A 20,320-nucleotide genomic window follows, 5' to 3' on the forward strand; every position below is an offset into this window, starting at 1 on the left:
TACACATTTCCAGAATGATTTGTTTGCTTTAAAAGAGCTCTCTGCTAAGGACACAAGCCCAATCTCCGTGGAATCACGTTTGGAAACTCCTTCATCCCTCAGACCGTCTCATCCAAATCGTCTCGTGCTCAGTGGTAAGGGGTTTGGTAAGACAGAACTACTTAGTCTAACCAATTATAGCTGCTTTGAAAATCGCCACCCTCTGGTACAGCGTCAATGGTGATAAGCCCAGAATAACCGCCTGCTTGTCTGTGTCACAGTCTCGGCGTCCGGAAGACACCTCTGCTCAATTAAAATCCTGCCTCGTCCTGTCTTTCCACTAGCGCATGCACACCTTGCCTCCCACAAGTCTGAGCTCTCCATGTGCTATGGCACTACCTTTTACTCTTCTTTGCATCTCCCTCTGAGTCCTGCCTGCTGCCGTGGACACGGAGAATTCTATAAATACTTTTTGATTGACTAATTAATTGGCTACCACTCACTGCCTTTCCCTTGCCTGCCCACTCATTGGCATAATCCCAGTTCAGGTGATGAGCCAGATTTTCACAGGAGAAGCTCCCACTTGTTTATTTTAGTTTTTAGGGTATATATATTTTTAAGGTTATTTATTTATTTTTGAGAGAGAGAGATAGAGTGAGTGGGGGGAGGGGTGGGAAGAGAGAAGGAGAGAGAGAATCCCAAGCAGGCTCCGCACTGTCAGCTCGGACCCCGATGTGGGGCTCGAACTCACAAACCGTGAGACCATGACCTGAGCTGAAACCGAGAGTCAGACGCTTAACCGACTGAGCCCCCCAGGAGCCCCAAGATTTCCGCTTCGAAGAAGACATTAGGTCAGCTTAACCCACTTAAAACCACGGTGGCTTCTTCCCGTGACTTACAAGAGCACACCCGCTCTCTGGAATGTGAACCCTTGGGTTTTCCACAGCTCCTTTTTTCCTTCGGGGTTTCAAGATTTTTAAAACTCCACACCGTCCAAAGGATTTTGTAAATCGCTCACAGCAAGTTCATAAAACAAGCCAGGGAGAACACTACTGCGGTAACATCTTCATGTTCACAACGGCTGGGTGTTCCGGGGTCCAGACTGCTGGCTGAAGTTCTGCCCTCATTAGGCCAAAGGTGCAGAAATAATTGTGGTGAGCGTTTCTCCTCTAACTCTACAAAGGAGACCCAGACTCCAGGGATTCCAAAGATCATGAGTCTAAGCTTACACAGAAAACAGATTTGAGGTGACAGGAAATGGGAGATTCTCTAACTTTTTCTCATGGTCAGACTGGGCAGTTGGCTTACGTGTGAGCAGAGTCACAATGGACTCCTTTCTCTATAAATCCGCCCGAATTAAAGAAAGATTTGTTGAACTACCATCGAACCAGGCCGTCCTAGATGTTAATTTCTCTTTATCGTGACTGTAATAATTACTTCCTTTCCTTTCTCTAGAAGCTACCAATCCCTGGGAGGAAGGAATCACGTGGTTCACTATTACTGATGGGGTAATGGTATGTGCAGCAGAAACAAACCACAGTCTTCATTCCTCCCTTCATTGGCTGCCTCCCTGGATACGCTGGGTTCATTCATTCAGTTAGTCCCCTCTACCTGCCCAGCACAGTGCTCATGGGTAGAAAATCAAGTGGGATTAAAATACATTTCTGGCCCAGCTGTCATGGGAGGGGGCCGGAAGGAGACCCTGCTCCGTCAAGCCAGGGAGTTGTTCTCTCAGAGACACATTCCCGTTGTCAAGGTGCCTGCCTTTCTGTCTTTCGCTTTCCCTCCCGAAGAGCACTGCTGGGGCCAGCTTCACCAAACATCAAAAAAAAAAAAAAAAAAAAGAAAAAAGAAAAAAGAAAAAGCCACCATTTTCTTTTCATTGCAAAGAAGTTTCAAAAGTCTCTGAATTTTGAGACAGTAATATCAGAATAGGAGAGATCAGAGAGTTATGCGAATGAAAGAACACTTTTAAATTTTTCACAAAACTGGAGAAAACCTACCAGAGGAGATCCTGATTAGCCAACGGATTCCTCCAAAGGTCCCAGTGCAGAGAACAAAGGCAAACTCTTCAGCTGGGACTTTCGAAAGGAACCCCCCCCCCCACCACCCCAGCCCTCTATAACTCACAGGGTTCCTAAGACCCACTTGCAGAGACAATTCAAACGTGCCCCCCTCCCCCACACTGCTCCCTCTCCCCTCCCACCCTTCTGCTGCTGCCACTGCCTCAAGGGTCCTTCCCGGCACTGGCGCACCCATTCTCTGCAACTCAGCGCTCCCACGAGGCCACCTCGTGTCCTACAAATCAGAGGTAACCTCGCTTTACGGTTCGCCATTTACTTCCTGTCATCTCCACCAAATCCAAAGTTGGACATAGAAGGGTAAAATAATCAACCACACGTAGAAAGGACCTCCCCATTCCATCCGCCCTCCCCACTCCGGTGGTATCACTTCTCAGGAGCATCCCTGATCCGTCCCGCGATACACATATTTCTGGTCTAAGTTGGAATCTCTGAAGATAAGCGGTGAGGGCTCATAACTTGATACGGTAGAAAAAGCATTTTGGTATCGGGGAACCTTCATTTGAGATCCAGTCCCTTAACTGGCAGCTTACATCCCTCTAGGCAGATGATTTAACCCATCTGGGTCTCAATTTATTCACTTCTAATACAGGAGTTCATTCCTGTTTCTTCATTCGCTGACTGAAGAAAATTGTATGCAAATGTGTTTTGAGATGTGTTCTGTGCTGCTGCTGGGGCTACACGGCTGGATGGGACACAGACTGTCCTCAGGGGCCATGATTCCCCTCAGGAATGGATAGTTTGGCTGTTGGGGGCAGGCCAGCCCTCCAGGACACCGGGCTGCAAGGAAGAGCCCAGTGGGAACTAAGGCCATGGGGGAAGTCTAAGTATATCTTAAAGGCTGGCTCTGTGCCCTGTGGTAGTGACGGGTAAGGACAGAGTCATAAAATCATAGAGTCTCAACGCTGAGTGGACCAGGAATGAAATAATTCCCCTATCAGGAAGTGTGGACTCTCTTAGCTAAATGAGACCCTTCACTGAAAAGAAGCTCCCCCCTAACTCACTTCATGACCCATTTCTAAGCTCCTATGCCTTCCTATTTCCCTGCACTGCCCTTTTGCTCTTGTTTAGGCCGTGGAAGGGGTGTAGGTCAAGAAGGTGTTTCCAGGAGTTCCCCAAGGGCCACATCCTGGCGAGAAGTCATGGAGACTCCACTGGCTAATCTATCACAGCCTGGGAAGGGCTTCTATGGACCTTTTGTCGCTCCATAAAAAAATGTATTGCTCTCCTTATGTGCAGAATTTACAAAGAACTCTTACAACTCAATAATAAGACAAAGATTCCAACTTAAAAATGGCCAAAATAGAGCGCCTGAGTGGCTCAGGAGGTTGAACATCTGACTCTTGATTTCAGCTCAGGTCATGATCTCACAATTTGTGAGATCAAGCCCTGGATTGGGCTCTGCACTGACAGCGTGGGGCCTGCTTGGGATTCTCTTTTTCCTTCTCTCTGCCCCTCCCCCCACTCCCGTGCATGTGCTCTCGCGCGCACTCTCTCTCAAAATAAATATGAAACATTTTAAAAAATGACCAAAATATTTGAACATTTTTCCAAAGAAAATACGCAACTAGCCAGCAGTATAGCACATAGACTCAACATCAATAGCCATCAGGGAAATGCAAGTCAAAACCACAATGAGATCCCACTTTGCAGCCACTAGGATGGCCAGGGCCAAGAAGACAGATGATTACAAGTGCCAGTGAGGACATGGAGAAATCAGAACCTTCCTACACTTCCAGTGGGAATGTGAAATGCTGCAGCTGCTATGGAAACCACTTGGAATTTTCTTAAAAAGCCAAGTATATATCTGCCATATGACCCAGCCATACCATTTGCATTATCTACTCAAGAGCAATTAAAACACATGTCTACACGCAGGAACACTTGTACACAAATGTTCATGGCATCATCACTCGTAATAACCAAAACATGACGGGGAGCAGCTGATGACTAGATAAACAAATGAGGCATAGCCATACAACGGAATATTATCCGGCAATAGAAAAGGGAAGAAGCACTGATACGTTCTGCAACGTGGATGAACCTCAAAAAAATTATATTTATTTTTTAACGTTTATTTATTTTGAAAGAGAGGGAGAGGGAAAGAGAGAGGGCAGGAGGGTGCCTGAGTGGGGGAGGGGAAAAGGGAGAGAGAGGAAGAGACAGCACGGGGCTGGATCTCAGGAACCATGAGATCATGACCTGAGCTGAAATTATGAGTCAGGCGCTTAACTGACGGAGCCACCCAGGCGCCCCGCCCAAAACACGATGTTAAGTGAAAGAGCCAGGCACAGAAGATCAGGTAGTATACAATTCAATTTCTAGGAATATCCAGAAAAAGCCAATTTCTAGAGACAGAAGGTTGATCAGTGGTTGCCTAGGGCTGAGGCTAGCAATGCGAAGGGACTACAAATAGGAATAAAGTTTCTATTTGAAGTGAGGGAAATGATTTAAGACAGGATCATGGTGGTAGGGGCCCAATACTGGAAATATAATAATAGTCATTGAATTGTGCACTTAAAATGGGTGAATTTTATGGTATGCAAAACTGTACCTCAATAAATGTTGTTTTCAAAAACAAACAAGTACAACTGATCCTCGAGCCCACAGGGTTTAGGGGCACCAACATCCCCCATGCAATTAAAAATCCACATACAACTTTTAACTCCCCTGAAACTTAACTACTAATAGCCAACCGTTGACCAGAAGCCTTACCGATAACACAGTCAATTGATGCATATTTTGTATGCTGTATCTATATACTGTATTCTTATAATAAAGTAAGCTGGAGAAAAGAAAACGTTAAGAAATCATGAAGAGAAACTATGGTTGCAGCAGTGTATTTGCTGTATTTATTGAAAAACTCTGGGGGCGCCTGGGTGGCGCAGTCGGTTAAGCGTCCGACTTCAGCCAGGTCACGATCTCGCGGTCCGTGAGTTCGAGCCCCGCGTCAGACTCTGGACTGATGGCTCAGAGCCTGGAGCCTGTTTCCGATTCTGTGTCTCCCTCTCTCTCTGCCCCTCCCCCGTTCATGCTCTGTCTCTCTCTGTCCCAAAAATAAATAAAAACGTTGAAAAAAAAAATTAAAAAAAAAAAAAAAAAAAAAAGAAAAACTCTGCACTCCGTGGCCCTGCGTGGTTCAAACCTGTGCTGCTTAATGCCAAGCCTCAAGCTCCCCTTTATTTTTTTTTTTCAACGTTTATTTATTTTTGGGACAGAGAGAGACAGAGCATGAACGGGGGAGGGACAGAGAGAGAGGGAGACACAGAATCGGAAACAGGCTCCAGGCTCTGAGCCATCAGCCCAGAGCCTGACGCGGGGCTCGAACTCACGGACCGCGAGATCGTGACCTGGCTGAAGTCGGACGCTTAACCGACTGCGCCACCCAGGCGCCCCTCAAGCTCCCCTTTATAACCGTACAAAAACCAGTTAAGTCAGAGTTAACTTTGCTGCTCTCACCTCCCAGCAAAGACACAGGTGGTAATTAACCTTAACCAGAGACTTCCCTGAGTGGCCACAGCCTTGCTCCCGCTCCCGGAACCAGCTGGAGGGGACAGAGCGGAGCGGTGGTGTTTCACAGGGCAGCAGAAATCGCTGGGCAGAAGTGGGGCCTCCAAAATGCAGATTCCTGCCCTCCCCCCACCCCTCCCCCATCTCAGCAATACTAATTTAGTGGTTCTGGGTGTTCCTGGCAATCTGCATTTCTCAGAAGCACACTTCAGAGTAAAAGGACCCACGCTTTGGGAAATCTGATCATAGAAGTGCCCAGGAATGCTGTGGGAGCATGTGTGCATGGGGTGTGGGGGTCAAGAAGGGCGAGTACTCAAGGGAGCCCTGGGAAGTAAGGAGGCCCTTCGAGTTCAGTTAGGAGCGAAACGGAATCTCAAAGGACAAAGAGGCATTATCGAAAGCAGAAAGGTAAATAGAGCAGATGTATCCCTGAGCCTATGCCCAGCATGTGCCAAGACATGGAGACACTGCAGCTAGAAAATATTCCTTGGGCATTCATTCACCATGTGCCAGAAGCTATCTAAGAGCTCACGGGAAAATAAGGGATTGATGAGTAGCTGGCAGGAGCGGCGGACAAAGCTGAGGGGGGACGTGGGGATTTACTACAAGGCAGCAGCGGGTTGGAGAAGGTCTGAGAACGTAGGAGAATGAAGGAGGTCTGAGCGGGGACCACGGGGCTTGAGTGGGGCTGGGAGGGAAAGAGAGAAGGCAGAGTGTCTCAGATACCTTGTCTCAGGGTCAGGCGGTGCAGGTGCGGACAGACAGAGGGAATGGAGGTGTCCAAGGGGAGTTCAGTGTGAGACACGGAGTTCGAAGGGCCACCGAGATGACCGCTGGTGGCTGCAGGGAAGGGAAGCCCAGGGGATTTTCGAAGGTGGAATCTCAAGTATTACCTACCTAATAATAACTGCCTCGGGATTCTTGGGAAGCTCAGAGGACATGACGAGGGGAGCTTCGTGAACTAGAAAGTGATGGCCAACTGTCACTATTATGATTTATCTCTGAATGCTCCCCAGCACTCATCACAGTGATCTGCACACAGAGAGCGCTCATTACGGCACATGTCACCAGGTCTCTGATCCCCTAAACATGATGACCTGGACATCTCACACACCACACTTCGAAGGTTCTGCCATACACAGCCCATAAAAACACCAAGAGACGCTAGTGGCTGGAAGCATAAAAGGGGATATCATTTTATATGGTCAGTTACTTCTCACGACCTGACTAAAAATATTTCACGTCGCTAAACCCCGACATTTCAGTGTGAAGAATGCCGTGTCTTGGGGCGCCTGGGTGGCTCCGTCAGTTAAGCGTCTGACTCTCAGTTTCAGCTCGGGTTTCATGCCTTCAAGCCCCACATCGGGCTCTGCGCTGGCAGCACGGAGCCTGCTTGGGGTTCTCTCTCTCTCTCTCTCCCTGTCTCTCTGCCCCTCACACACTCACACTGTCTCTGTCTCTCTAGAAATTAACTAATTAATTAAAAAAAAAAAAGAATGCCATGTCTTCCTGGAATAATGAAGACAACAAGGTTTGCTGAAATTCCTTCTGATCTCAGAATTTACCAGCATGCAGTGTAGGCTTTATATGCGGTTGAATAGCAGCTTCAGCAACTCTCTTTAAGAGAAAAACCAAGGATCAGTTCAGATCAAGAACTAAGCCGGTTTTGAGTACGACGTTTGTTAACAAATGTGAGGGCGATCCTTCAATTTAGAAGAGCCAGGTGACGCGTGTGGCCCCAACCCCCTTCTGCTCCTTCACATTGTCTCCAGCCCCCTGGCTCTACTCTCATACTTGACTTCTATTTATTACGTGTAACAAAACTGGAGTTTTCTTTTTTTTTTTTTTTCAACGTTTATTTATTTTTTTGGGGACAGAGAGAGACAGAGCATGAACGGGGGAGGGGCAGAGAGAGAGGGAGACACAGAATCGGAAACAGGCTCCAGGCTCTGAGCCATCAGCCCAGAGCCCGACGCGGGGCTCGAACTCACGGACCGCGAGATCGTGACCTGGCTGAAGTCGGACGCTTAACCGACTGCGCCACCCAGGCGCCCCAAAACTGGAGTTTTCAAATAGAGCTCTGGACCACCAAAAGACTACAGGCTCTTCTTTGTTGTTGTTGTTGCTCTTTGGAACGGAAAGCCCAAAGTAAAGGGGTCACAGAGAAAGTGGACAACACACAAGGAAGAGAATGGGGGAGGGTACAGGTAGAGGGGGAATGGGGAAAGGGACACTGGAAGGTGTCAAAAGAAGGAGGGAGCTACCGGTGCTGTTCAAGAGGGAATTGGCCCAGGGCGCCTGGGAGCTTCAGCGGGTTCAGCGTACAACTTTGGCTCAGGTCATGATCTCGTGATTCATGGGTTCGAGCCCCACGTCGGGCTCTGTGCTGACGGCTCAGAGCCTGGAGCCTGCTTCAGATTCTGTGTCTGCCTCTCTGTCCCTCCCCCTTGTGCTCTGTCTCTCTCTGTCTCAAAAATAAATAAAAGTTAAAAATAGTTAAAAAAAAGAAGAGGGAATTGGCCCATGACAGCCTATCTCTAAACTGTGTTCAAGACATAAAAAGCAACTCCCTGACTGAAAGGTAAACAATAGCGGGCCAATTTAAGGAAGCAATCAAAACTTGAAAAGGGGATTTATTTGGGAATGTGTTTCTGCTTTGTTTGTTTGTTTTTCTCTCTTCTCTCCAGGGTTGATCCAAGATTGAAGCTATGCAGGGGGTTCAGGCAACAAAATCTCTGAGAGAATCCTCCTCTGTTTGGCCAGAAGACCTGGAAAGGAGGTCCTGCAGATGGAAAAATGTGATGCAAAGTCCAGCGGTCTGTGTGTGTGTGTGTGTGTGTGTGTGTGTGTGTGTGTGTGTGTGTGGCTAGTCACAGAACTGCACCCCAGAACAGCAAGCAGCAGCATAAGCCACTAAAAACTTCTCTGACATGGGGCGCCTGGGTGGCTCAGTGGGTTAAGTGTCCGACTTTGGCTCAGGTCATGATCTCGCAGTTCGTGGGTTCAAGCCCCATGTCAGGCTCTGTGCTGACAGCTCAGAGCCTGGACCTTCTTCAGATTCTGCGTTGTTTTCTCTCTCTCTGTCTCTCAAAAATGCTCTGTCTCTCTCTGTCTCATGCTCTCTCTGTCTCTCAAAAATGAATAAATGTTAAAAAAAAAAAAATGAAAAAAAAAGCTTCTCTGATGTCACGGCCAGAGGAGAATCCCAGAGAAGCCAGAGCTGGAAAGGGGGATCCCTTCATTCTGTGCATGAATGAGTACAAGCCCTAGTCTTGCCCCATAGTGTGCATGTGGGGGACAGATCCACAGGCTTTGAGACCTGTGCCGCAATAGAAGCCAGTGCTCAAGTCCCAGACTAAGCCCTAAATAGTGCTTCCTGGGGGTCCAAGGCAGCACAGCAAAAGTTTTAAAAACTGCACTCATGTTGGGACCATTATAAGGGAGAACTGGGCTGGCTGCCTGGGAAAACAACAGCAGTAAAAATGAGCATTTCAAAAGGACTGAGAGTCTCACAACACAATCCTCAAAATGTCTAGAATTCAATCCAAACATGTGTGACATGCCAGGGCCTGGGGAACTGTGATCAATTCTCGAGAGAAAAGACAATCCACAAAGGCCAACCCCAAAATGACACTGATGTTGGAATGACCAGATTTCTAGGAACGATGTCAACTATGCTCCAGGAGATAGAGGTAAACACTCCTTTCAGAAAAAACATTTTTTTTAACATTTATTTATTACTGAGGGACAGAGAGACACTGAGCGTGAGCAGGGGAGGGGTAGAGAAAGGGGGAGACAGAATCTGAAGCAGGCTCCAGGTTCTGAGCTGTCCTCACAGAGCCCGACGTGGGGCTCGAACCCACAAACTGCAAGATCATGACCTGAGCCGACGTCGGTCACTCAACCAACTGAGCCACCCAGGCGCCCCCAAGGTAAACAGTCTTAAAATGAATGGAAAGGCAGAGGTTCTCAAAGTTCTCAGAAGAGGCACAGAACTTATAAAAAAGAGGGGCCCCTGGGTGTCTCAGTGGGTTAAGCATCCGACTTCAGCTCAGGTCATGATCTCATGGTTCGTGGGTTCGAGCCCCATGATGGACTCTGTGCTGACAGCTTGGAGCCTGGAGCTACTTGGGATTCTGTGCCTCCCTCTCTCTCTGCCCCTCCCCTACTCGCAGTCTGCCTCTCACTCTCAAAAATAAATGAACATTGAAAACAATTTTTTTTTTAAAGAACCCATTAAAAAAACGAGTATTTTAGAGCTGAAAAATACAATGGCAAAAAATGACTGGGTGAGCCAAATAGCAGGATGGAGATTGCAAAAAGAGGTGACTGTGCACTTGTTGGTATATATATTTTCCAATCTGAATGACGGACAGAAAAAGAATTGAATGCAAAAATGAACACAGCTTAAGAGGCCTGTGAGATAGTATTAGGAGGTGTAATATTAGGGTCCTCAGCATCCCAGGAGAGGACAGAGTGATTGAGGTAGAAAATATACCTGAAGAAATGATGGCCAAAAATTTCCCAAACTTGATGAAAGCTTCTGTTTACAGATCCAAACAGTGCTATCTATCTGGTTATTGTACACAGACACACACACACACACAATGACCCACAGTGAGTGCCTCCCAAGGGGAGATCCAGAAAGAAGAGCAAAGTGAAGATACAACTGTTTAAAAAGAAATAAAACCTGGAACACCTGGGTGGCTCAGTCAGTTAAGTGGCCAACTTCTGCTCAGGTCATGATCTCCTGGTTGGTGGGTTTGAGCCCTGCTTCGGGCTCTGTGCTAACAGCCCAGAGCCCGGAGTCTGCTTCGGATTCTGTGTCTCCCTCCCTCTCTGCCCTTCCCCTGTTCGGGCTCTGTCTCTGTCTCTCAAAAATAAATAGATGTTAAAAAAAACTTTAAAAAGAAATAAAACCTGATGGGCTATCATTCCCTTTTGAGAGGCGTCACAAGCATCAAGGTCTTTAGCTCTTGATGTCTTCCCTAAATCTAGCAAAACCAGTAGTCACTAGAACTCTGTCAATCAACAAACTGGTTCCCTTCCCAGCACTAAAGTTGCAGAAAGGGTTTGTCATATGACTGACCCCTGATTTTTGGTCCAAAGCCAGAGGAAGGACAAGCTACAGAGGGATTTCCAAATTTTCACTTGTCAATATCCAGAATGCATTCTGTAAACCCCTCCTGCCCATTTTTAGATTGACACGTAAAAAATTTCACCAAAATGTGAATGGTTGTAAAGAACATCACCTTTAGCATTCTGTTCATATTGACCCATAAAGGGGCTCCTGGGTGGCTCAGTCAGCTCAGGTCACGATCTCCCAGTTTGCAAGTTTGGGCCCCGAGTCGGACTCTGTGCTGACAGCTCAGAGCTTGGAGCCTGATTCAGATTCTGTGTCTCCCTCGCTCTCTGCCCCTCCCCCACTCACGCTCTGTCAATCTCTCACAAATAAACATTAAAAAAAAATTGTTTAAATATTGACCCATAAAAGTAAAACTACTTTTCACTCACTGAAATACATCCATGAAAGTCATCATCATTCATTTCCAAAGAATACATGAGCAGGCTGCTTTTTGATGGTCACAAATTTTGCATAATTACACTCTCTCCTCCAACTCGTGTCTCCATTCCTGTGGCCCTTTAGAAATTTATCCTCATTTTATTTATTTTATGCTTGAATGTCTTTTATTCATTATTCTATTATCCTTTTCTGCATCAAAAATATGTTTATAAACTTAAATTTAAACTCAATGGCAGGGTGCCTGGGTGGCTCAGTCGGTTAAGCCTCTGACTCTTGGTCATGATCTCACGGTTCATGAGATTGAGCCCCACGTCAGGCTCTGCGCTGACAGCACGGAGCCTGCTTGGGATTCTCTCTCTCCCACTCTCTCTGCCCCTCCCCAGATTGCTCTCTCTCTCTCACTCTCTCTCAATAAATAAACATATAAAAATTTAAAAAAATAAACTCAATGGCAAAAAAAATACTTTTCCGATTGTTACCATCACAACTGTGAATGCAACTTATCAAAACAACACAAATATTACAAATGTTAACAAATTAGTCCTACATGTACACAAAAGTAATTCTTACTGGAAAACCCTCTCTCTTGAGTACTTTCAGTTTTCAATTATTTTTAATGCATATGTGGATGAGTATATTTATTACTAGTACGAGTCAAGGTTGAACATCAGTTTCTCAATTTTTGTTCTTATCAAAGTAAATGTTGGGAAACTATGTTCACATAAATGAGGAGATGGGAACGGATGACATTTTGTGACAGAAATGTCACTCCAGTGTTTGAACTCCAGAGTACAAAACATCACATGGTGAAGAAATATCAAAATTATGTGAATCATCGGTGTAAGGAAAACTGAGAAGACTGACTAGTGAGTGCCCTAACTACTCATCCAACTGGCTTGTGTCAGTCACTCACTGTCTTTGACTAGGGCCATTTACAACTCTGCAGACACAGCAGTTAACTTGCAGAAAACTGATCGGAAAGCAAGTAATTATCATCTGCAGGCATGTAAACAGATTGTACCCTGCGGAAGTCCAATGGACTTTCCTCTCCCTCTGTGGAAGAAGCCGATTTCACATCAATTTAGCAAATTCACTTCAACCTTCTTATCAATGGTCTTTTTTGAACTGACTGTAGACCTTACTGGCTCTCTCATTTTTCATATGTTTAGAAATGTTTGTCTCTTCATTTGTACAAGAGTCCTGACTTCATCCCCTTCAAAATATGTCCTTTAATATCAATTTACACATTGATCACATTGATATGTGTGTGTGTGTGTGTGTGTGTGTGTGTGTGTGTGTTAACAGAGATTTAGAAAACATATGCTGGCAATGTCCGGACACTGGAATCATTCATTTTCTTACCCCTAAACTTGATATTCTGAAATGTCCTCCTTTCCCGCCCTTCCTTATCTCATAGATTTTTACATCCTTGATCAACAGTTTAGTAAAAATGGGTGAGAAACAGCCCTTTTTGATAAAATGAACTAGGAAGATGGATTAGAGATGGTCTTATGTAAAAAGAGAGAAAGGTGCTTATGGAAAAGAAGGTAGGAGAGAGAGAGAATCTGCATCTCTAGGAAACACCTGCTCTCAAGAAGACGAATCTTCGGAAAAAGGACGCCTGGAAGAGGAAGATTTGGAAACCGACTTTCTCAAAACACCTGTGTGCATGTACCTGGGGGAAGTCTTCGAACACGGTTAACAGACACAGAGTGAAGACTGTTGGCCTAAAGTAAGAAGCACAAGAATGAGTTCCACCCCTAATTCCGTCCTACCTAGACTCATCTGCATCAGCGAACCTCTTTTTCAAAGTTTCCAGGGACTGAAGAACTTTCATTAGATAACTGTTCACCTTCCACTCAGAAGAGACGCTGAGGGAAGAGGCATCCCGGGAAGGGAGAGGCTGTTCGGAAGCAGGACGGAAAAAGGGGGCTGGCGGGCTGTCTGCAGATCGCACCACGAGAGCACTGAGAAATGAAGAAGCAGAAATGGAAACGAAGGAGGGATCAAAACTGGAACTTTTAAGAATCCTGGCTAAATACGGGTGAACCTGCATTGCGCCCCGAAAGTCTCCAGCCACAGCTTCCAACATGCTGGGAGATGACAGCCAGGAGAAGCTGTCTGTGTGGGGTCTACCGAATGCAAGGGACCAATTAGATGGGACTCTTCTATCAACCTACTTACTAGGGCAGACACGGGGGAGCCCTGCCACTGGACAGAGGTGAGCACCAGTCCCAGACAGTGTTCAGTAGAGGAAAAAAACGCCCTCGTATCTTCCCAACCCCTTACCGACACACGCTGGGCTTCTAAACTGAGAATACATAAAATGGACAGCCTCACTTACATATCAGACCATAATCAGACTGAAATATGCATTCGCCCCTTGGAAGTCTAGTTCACCTGGTTCTGGAAGATTCAACTGGCTAGTTTTCTAGTGTGGTCCATTTTGACTGCCATTTTTTGCCATCGAGTATAATAATCAATTTATCTCATAAAAATCTAGTGATTCTTGGGAGCCTGAATGGCTGAGTCGGTTAAGTGTCCAACTTCGGCTCAGGTCATAATCTCACAGTTCGTGGGTTCAAGCCCTGCGTCGGGCTCTGTGCTGACAGCTCAGAGCCTGGAGCCTGCTTCAGATTCTGTGTTTCCCTCTCTCTCTGTCCCTCCCCTGCTCACACTTTGTCTCTCTCTCTCTTTCAAAAATAAATAAACATTTAGGGGCGCCTGGGTGGCTCAGTCGGTTGGGTGGCCGACTTCAGCTCAGGTCATGATCTCGCGGTCCGTGAGTTCGAGCCCTGCGTCGGGCTCTGTGCTGACAGCTCAGAGCCTGGAGCCTGTTTCGGATTCTGTGTCTCCCTCTCTCTGACCCTCCCTCGTTCATGCTCTGTCTCTCTCTGTCTCAAAAAAAAAAAAAAAAAAAAGAGCCTATTTCTTAAAAAAAATAAATAAAAATAAATAAATAAATAAATAAATAAATAAACATTAAAAAAATTTTTTTTAAAAATCCAGTGATTTTTCTCTGGAAAAAACTAAATGGGAACAAAGTCAGAACTAATGATGACTATGACCTAAGAAGATCATTTGAAATCTACGTTCACAGCCTAGGTCACCTCCTGTTCATTGTATCTTCCTTCACTGATACCCCTCTTCGCAGCCCCAGCGATCTTCACTGTTCCAGGCATACAATAGTCATTCAACATAAAGGAAGGAAGAAATAATCAACGGATCCCAGAGTTTCTCTGGATTTCCATGTGGACTGATACAAAGTAATGACGGTTATTTTCTCATTATCCTGTGTACGTATCGTGTATTAAGTATAGATGTAAGACAACCAATGTCACCCAGGTACTACAAGGTTTATCTCTGGTGTCTCCAGCACCCAGCTTCTCCAGGGACCACCTCCCTCTTCAATATGGCCATGAAGACCACCTCACATCTATTTTCAGTGCCCACAACCTTCCTCTTCTTTTTTTTTTTTGTCTCTCCCTATCAAAACTAGAATCAATTTTAGATCAGACTTTTATATTGTAGAATGGCCTTTAAATTCTAGAAGTTGGGGACTAACAGGAACTTCAAAGGTTACCTAATTCATCCTGTCATCAGATAGGTGTGAATTTTTAACTTGGTGCTTCTCTGCCTTCTCCGCTTGGCTAAGTAGTCAATGAGAAGCCAGGACCATTAGATGTCTAATTAATGAGACAGGTCAGGTGAATTCTTCTTCTTCTTCTTATAAATCCATAATAAACAAAAGTTCTCCCTCTGGTTTTACAAGCCTTGTTATGTCCCTTCCTATAGCGGGCTGTATCCTGAAAAGGAAACAGTCCCATTACATAACTTCTCAGTCAAAGAAGGTATGTTTTCCCTAAGTGGGAAATGGGTCTACTTAAGAAAAACAAAACAATGTAAAATTCCTATGGATGTAAAAGCTCATGTAAAAAGACAAATATTGTATGATTTCACTTACATGAGGCATCGAGAATAGGCAAATTCATAGAGACAGAAAGTAGAACAGTGGAAGCCAGGGGTGGGGGAGGGAGGAATGGGGGGCTTATCGTCTGACGGGGACAGAGTTTCAGTCTGAGGTGATTAAAAGGTTCTGGAGACAGATGATGGTGCCGGTCGCACAACTTTGTGAATGTAATTAATGCTGCTGAGCTGTATACTTAAAAATGATTAAATGGTAAATTTTATGTGTATTTTACCATTAATTAAAAACAACAACAACTTAGAAAATCCCTTATAATGGCCTACTCTGACCTTACGGTGCTTCCTCTCTTCCTAAGTACAAGTAGAAACACCCAGGATGAAATTCAAAAGCTCACAGCCTGAGTCAGGGCAGGCCTAGAAAGTGCCCGAGGCTAACACCCCACCTTGCCGACTGGTTTGTTGCTACCAGAAAAAACAAAAACTAAGTCATGTTAGAAATCCTGGACTGCCCAGCGGGACACACATACAAGGAAAATGCTAGTCAAGTTTAGAAACTACTCAGGTACCTTGCTGAAAGCCACGTCCCTTTGGCTTAATGAGGTTGTCCTCTGTCCGGTCCTAAACCCAGGTGATAAAAGAGAATGAAGATGCTCGTAAGTGGTGGGGAAATTCAGCTGTCCAGTTTTAGTTCGTGCTTTTGCACACTTCTTGGGATAAGAGATAACAGATATTGCCATCAGAATCTAAGTGGAATGAGAAGACAGGACCTCAGTTCTATTCACTTGGTTGGAGGCAATGAAGAAGCTAGGGGTGTACAAGTCAGAAGAGCCAACTTTTTCTTTTATCTTCTTGTCATTAAAATATACGATACGGTCACACCACAGAAGAAGAGAACTCTGGCATACGTGTGCCAAGACACTTGCAAGAAAGTCTTCAAAGGAGCACACTTCATAACAGCAAAACGTGGGGGCCAACCCAAATGCCCGCCAGTAAGAAAATGGATGACCACACTGTGGCTTGTTTGCTAAGAAGCACTATGTAGCTGCTGCAACAATAGAGATAATTCTTAAAAATTTAATGTTGAGGGTTTTTTTTTTAAGTGAGAAGGTTATATACACTTTTCAAAAGAGTTCCAAATTTTTTAAAAAGTTTATTTATTTTTGGAAGAGAGCATGCACGACAGGTGCACGAGCAGGGGAGGGGCAGAGAGCTAAGGAGAGACAGAGAGAGAGAGACAGAGAGAGAGACAGAGAAAGAGAGAATCCCAAGCAGCCCCACGTGGGGCTCGATCCCACCAACCGTGAGCTCATGACCTGAGAGTCAGATGCTTAACCGACTGAGCTACCCAGGCGCCCCTGCACCCTTTTTATAGATCAAAAAACAAGCAAACCTAAATAACACACGGTTTAGGACTACATACCTATGTCATAACAGTTTTACAATAAAACCAGGAATTACGACAAAATTCAGGGTCGGGAGGGACACGGAATGGCACAGAAGAGCACAAAGATGCAACAGTACAGGTAATGACATAGTGGGTTTTTTTTTTTCTAGTTTCTGTTTATTCTCTTTAATGGCTTTACTGAGGTCTAACACATATGAGACAATTCACCCAATGGAAGTGTACGATTCAATGATATGTGCAATCATCAACACAGTCAATTTTAGAACATTTTCATCAGCTCAAAGAAAAATCCTACAGCCTTTAACAATCACCTCCTTACCCTTCTTCCCCAGCTCTAATCTATTTCCTGTCTCTATAGATTCCCCTATTCTGGACATTTTCATAGGACCAGAGTCAAACAATATGTGGTCTTTTGTGACTTGCTTCTTTAGCTCAGAATAATGTTTTCAAGGCTTCTACATGTTTTAGCATGGATCATTATCTCATTTTTTTTATGGCCAAATACTACCCCATTATGTGGATATACCACATTTTATTTATCCATTCATCAGTCGATGGACATTTAGGTTATTTCCATGATACTCCATCACCAATGAGTAAGAGTTTCAGTTCCTCCACATCCTTATCCACACTTAATCATCTGATCTTTTTATTCTAGCCATCCTAGTGGATATGAAATGGTATGTCAGTGTGATTTTGATTTGCACTTCTCTGATGAATAATGATGCTGAGTATCTTTCCATTACTTATTGGCCATCTACACATCTTCTTTGGAGAAATGTCTGTTCAGACTCTTTGACAATTTTTATATTGAGTTATTTATCTTTTTTATTATTGAGTTGGGAGAGCTCTTTATATATTTTGGACACGAGTCCCTTATCAGATACAGAATTTTAAGACATCTTCTCCCACTCTGTAGGTTATCTTTTTACAATTATCTGGTTCTTTTTTTTTTTTTTTCCAACGTTTATTTTTATTTTTGGGACAGAGAGAGACAGAGCATGAACGGGGGAGGGGCAGAGAGAGAGGGAGACACAGAATCAGAAACAGGCTCCAGGCTCTGAGCCATCAGCCCAGAGCCTGACGCGGGGCTCGAACTCACGGACCGGGAGATCGTGACCTGGCTGAAGTCAGACGCTTAACCGACTGCACCACCCAGGCGCCCCACAATTATCTGGTTCTTGAGCCGTAGTTTTTAGTGCTGTGATGGGGTCACAGGTGGCCATTTGAACATAATGGCTATAGTTTACACATACTTAGCATATTATTTTTATGTGTAAAATATTACATAATTAACAAATTAAAAACAGCACTTCATGTATAAAGATGTCTGTTAGGAAATATTCAAGGCAAAACAAAACACTATAATGCCCAAATAAGTTAATGCTATTCTTGAAGGTATTTAACAACTCGTGGGCATGACTTAGGCACTCGGACAATCTGGCTCACTAATCCTTGCAAAGGCTCTTCTCCAAACTATCACATGGCAGGTGGATGTAGCAAATTCCTGCCAACAGGACAAGCCTGCCCTACCCCCCTCCTGATTCTGTGTCTCCCCCTCCTCTTCCAAGCTAAGAATTATTTTTCCATTTTTAAATACCTGAAAAAAAACAAGACTATTTCGTGACTGGTGAAAATTATGAACTTCAGATTTCGGTATCCATAAATAAAGTGAAACACAGCCTCACCATCCCTTCATGTATTGTCTATAGTTGCTTTTAAGCTGCAACAGCAGAGTTGAGTAGCTGCTAAAGAGACCAACCACATGGCCAGCAAAACCTACATATTTACTATCTAGCCCTTGGTTCAAACATTTTGCCAAACCTTACACCAGATCAACAAATTAAGTTACTTCTCACTGAACACAGGGTGCACCAACACCCTACTTCCTACCAGCTGTGGCCACGTCAATAGTCACCTTCCTGATTTCTCAATTTCTTTCTCTCTTTAATAAATATGACACCTTGATTCTAATTTTATTAAGGACTTTTAGATATGGGAATGCATGGAACAGTCTTTCCTTGCAAAATACGCTCTATCTTCAAGAAATCATGATCCGGCCATTCAAGCTATTGAGTTAATTACTTTAACAAACTTTTATTGCTTGCTCATTATATATGCTGTAAGTGAAAATACCGTTTGGGGGCTGAAAGAACCATCAAAACTCCCACCCTTGCCCTCAAGAGGCTTACAGTCTAATTAGACTCTAGTAACTACCACAACAATTTCCCCAAAGATCACTCCACTCTTGTAATCTTACATTAAGTGAGCTTAGATTATTTTACCAAGAATTCTAAGGCATGCTCCCGAAATTAAAAGAAATCTATATAAGCAGTAAGGAAATAGTACCTGCAAACAATTCTGGTAACTATAGTGCCCGAGGCCCATAGACTTCTGCACTCCCAAAACTACAGAACCAAAGGTTCTTAATTTTTTTTTTTTTTTTTGCTCAATGTTCACTCTCCCGCTTTGGCCCTTTGGACCCAATTCTAGTTCCACATCCCAAATGCAGTCACCCCTATTTCCTCATTTTAAAGAATGCATCAATTCAAATGCTGCTGAAACTTGCAGCCTATTGTGATGCCCGACACCACTCTCATGAGAATAAAGGAAAGGCCATCTGCAGACGCAATTATTAGCAGCCCGAAAAGTGATGCTAACGCAGCTACTCGCACCGACTAGTCCTCTACCCAAAAGCAGTCGGGACGCAGCTGTGTGAGATGCCCTGTTCCATAGAGCTCTCCCTCAATGCCTCAGTTGCCTCTGCATTTTTTAAAAGTGACTCATTGCCTCAAGTCAGGTTCTGCGGGGAAGCCAGGTCTGTTTCTTTCCAGCACTTTCCAATGGAGGTGCCGCGGTCGGATCCAGCCCAATCACAGCCCCCTCCCGCCCGCCGTCTCCGCACGCACCGCCGAGGGGCCCGCAGCCAAGCGGGCCAGAACCCCCCGAAGTTAAGACGGGCCCGGGGCGGCAGCGCAGGAAGGCTAGGCCCCGGCCGGCTCCCGCGCGCACCCCGCCCTCCCGCGTCCGCCCGGGGCGCCCGCGGCGCGGACGGGATGGGGGCAGGGCGCCGCGGCTCGGCCCCAGATGGGGCGCCCTGCCCCCGCCCCGCCCGCGTCCCCGCCCCGGGCCCCGGCCCCCCGGCCCCGCAGGCGCCCGCGCCGCCTTTCTCACTCGCGCGCCGCCGCCGCCGCGTCCCGGCACCCTCCCCGCCCCACCCCACCCGCTCGGCGCGCAACTTCCGCGGGGGCGCCCCCCGCACCTGCCCCGGCCCCTCCCCGCCCGCGCCCGCCCGCCCGCCGCTCCCGGTTACCTGCTGGGAGCCCCGAGGTCGGGTCCCCGGCGGCGCAAATCCGAGTCCGGCCACTCGCGCCCTCCTCCCGCGCCCTCCTCCCCCCCGAAGCGGAGCCGGTGTCAGTCACGCTGCTCCCGGGGAGAGTCGCCGGCGGCTTCCGGGAGCTCCAAATACAGCCGAGCCGAGGGGGAGAGAGAGGGAGGGAGGGCAGAGCCCCGCGGGTGGGGAGTGGAAATAAAGGGGAGCAGAGCGGAGAGGGGGCTGGAGGAAGGGAGGGGCAGATGGGCCGTGGGAGACGGGAGAGGGACGTGGGGAGGGCAGGGGAAGGGGGAGAGAGCCTGCCAAGCGCCCGGCTTTGAAAGCAATGAATTCACCGCATCAGGCAGCCGTGCAAAGAAGTCTGGAAAGATCCGGGAGACTCCTGGCCCAAAGAGCCACGGATAGGTTTGCTCTTCAAAGACTTTGCGGAGAAATGACGGGGCCTTAGGAGGCAAGAGACAGGCCTGCCTGTCCCCCGACCCCGATATATGAATAAGGGTCCTAGTAGGAGAGGGACATCTAACGCATTAGCTGGGCATCAAGTTCAGGTGCATTCAGAT

At 46.1% G+C, this 20,320-nt stretch overlaps 1 protein-coding gene across 3 annotated transcripts in view; it reads right to left on the reverse strand.

Moving 5' to 3' along the window:
- The window catches only part of CAP2 (cyclase associated actin cytoskeleton regulatory protein 2), a 153,890-nt gene extending 133,770 nt beyond the window's left edge, over nucleotides 1-20,120 (reverse strand). The window contains exon 1 of one of the 3 annotated variants that reach the window (XM_045497302.1): nucleotides 19,740-20,120. The gene's annotated coding sequence lies outside the window, so the exon portion shown is untranslated. The remainder of the gene's footprint in view (nucleotides 1-19,739) is intronic. The other 2 variants (XM_045497301.1, XM_045497303.1) reach the window with 2 other exon arrangements.
- Between the last annotated feature and the right edge of the window lie 200 nt (nucleotides 20,121-20,320).

Source organism: Leopardus geoffroyi, chromosome B2 (genome assembly GCF_018350155.1).
Source record: "Leopardus geoffroyi isolate Oge1 chromosome B2, O.geoffroyi_Oge1_pat1.0, whole genome shotgun sequence".
NCBI classification, from domain to species: domain Eukaryota; kingdom Metazoa; phylum Chordata; class Mammalia; order Carnivora; family Felidae; genus Leopardus; species Leopardus geoffroyi.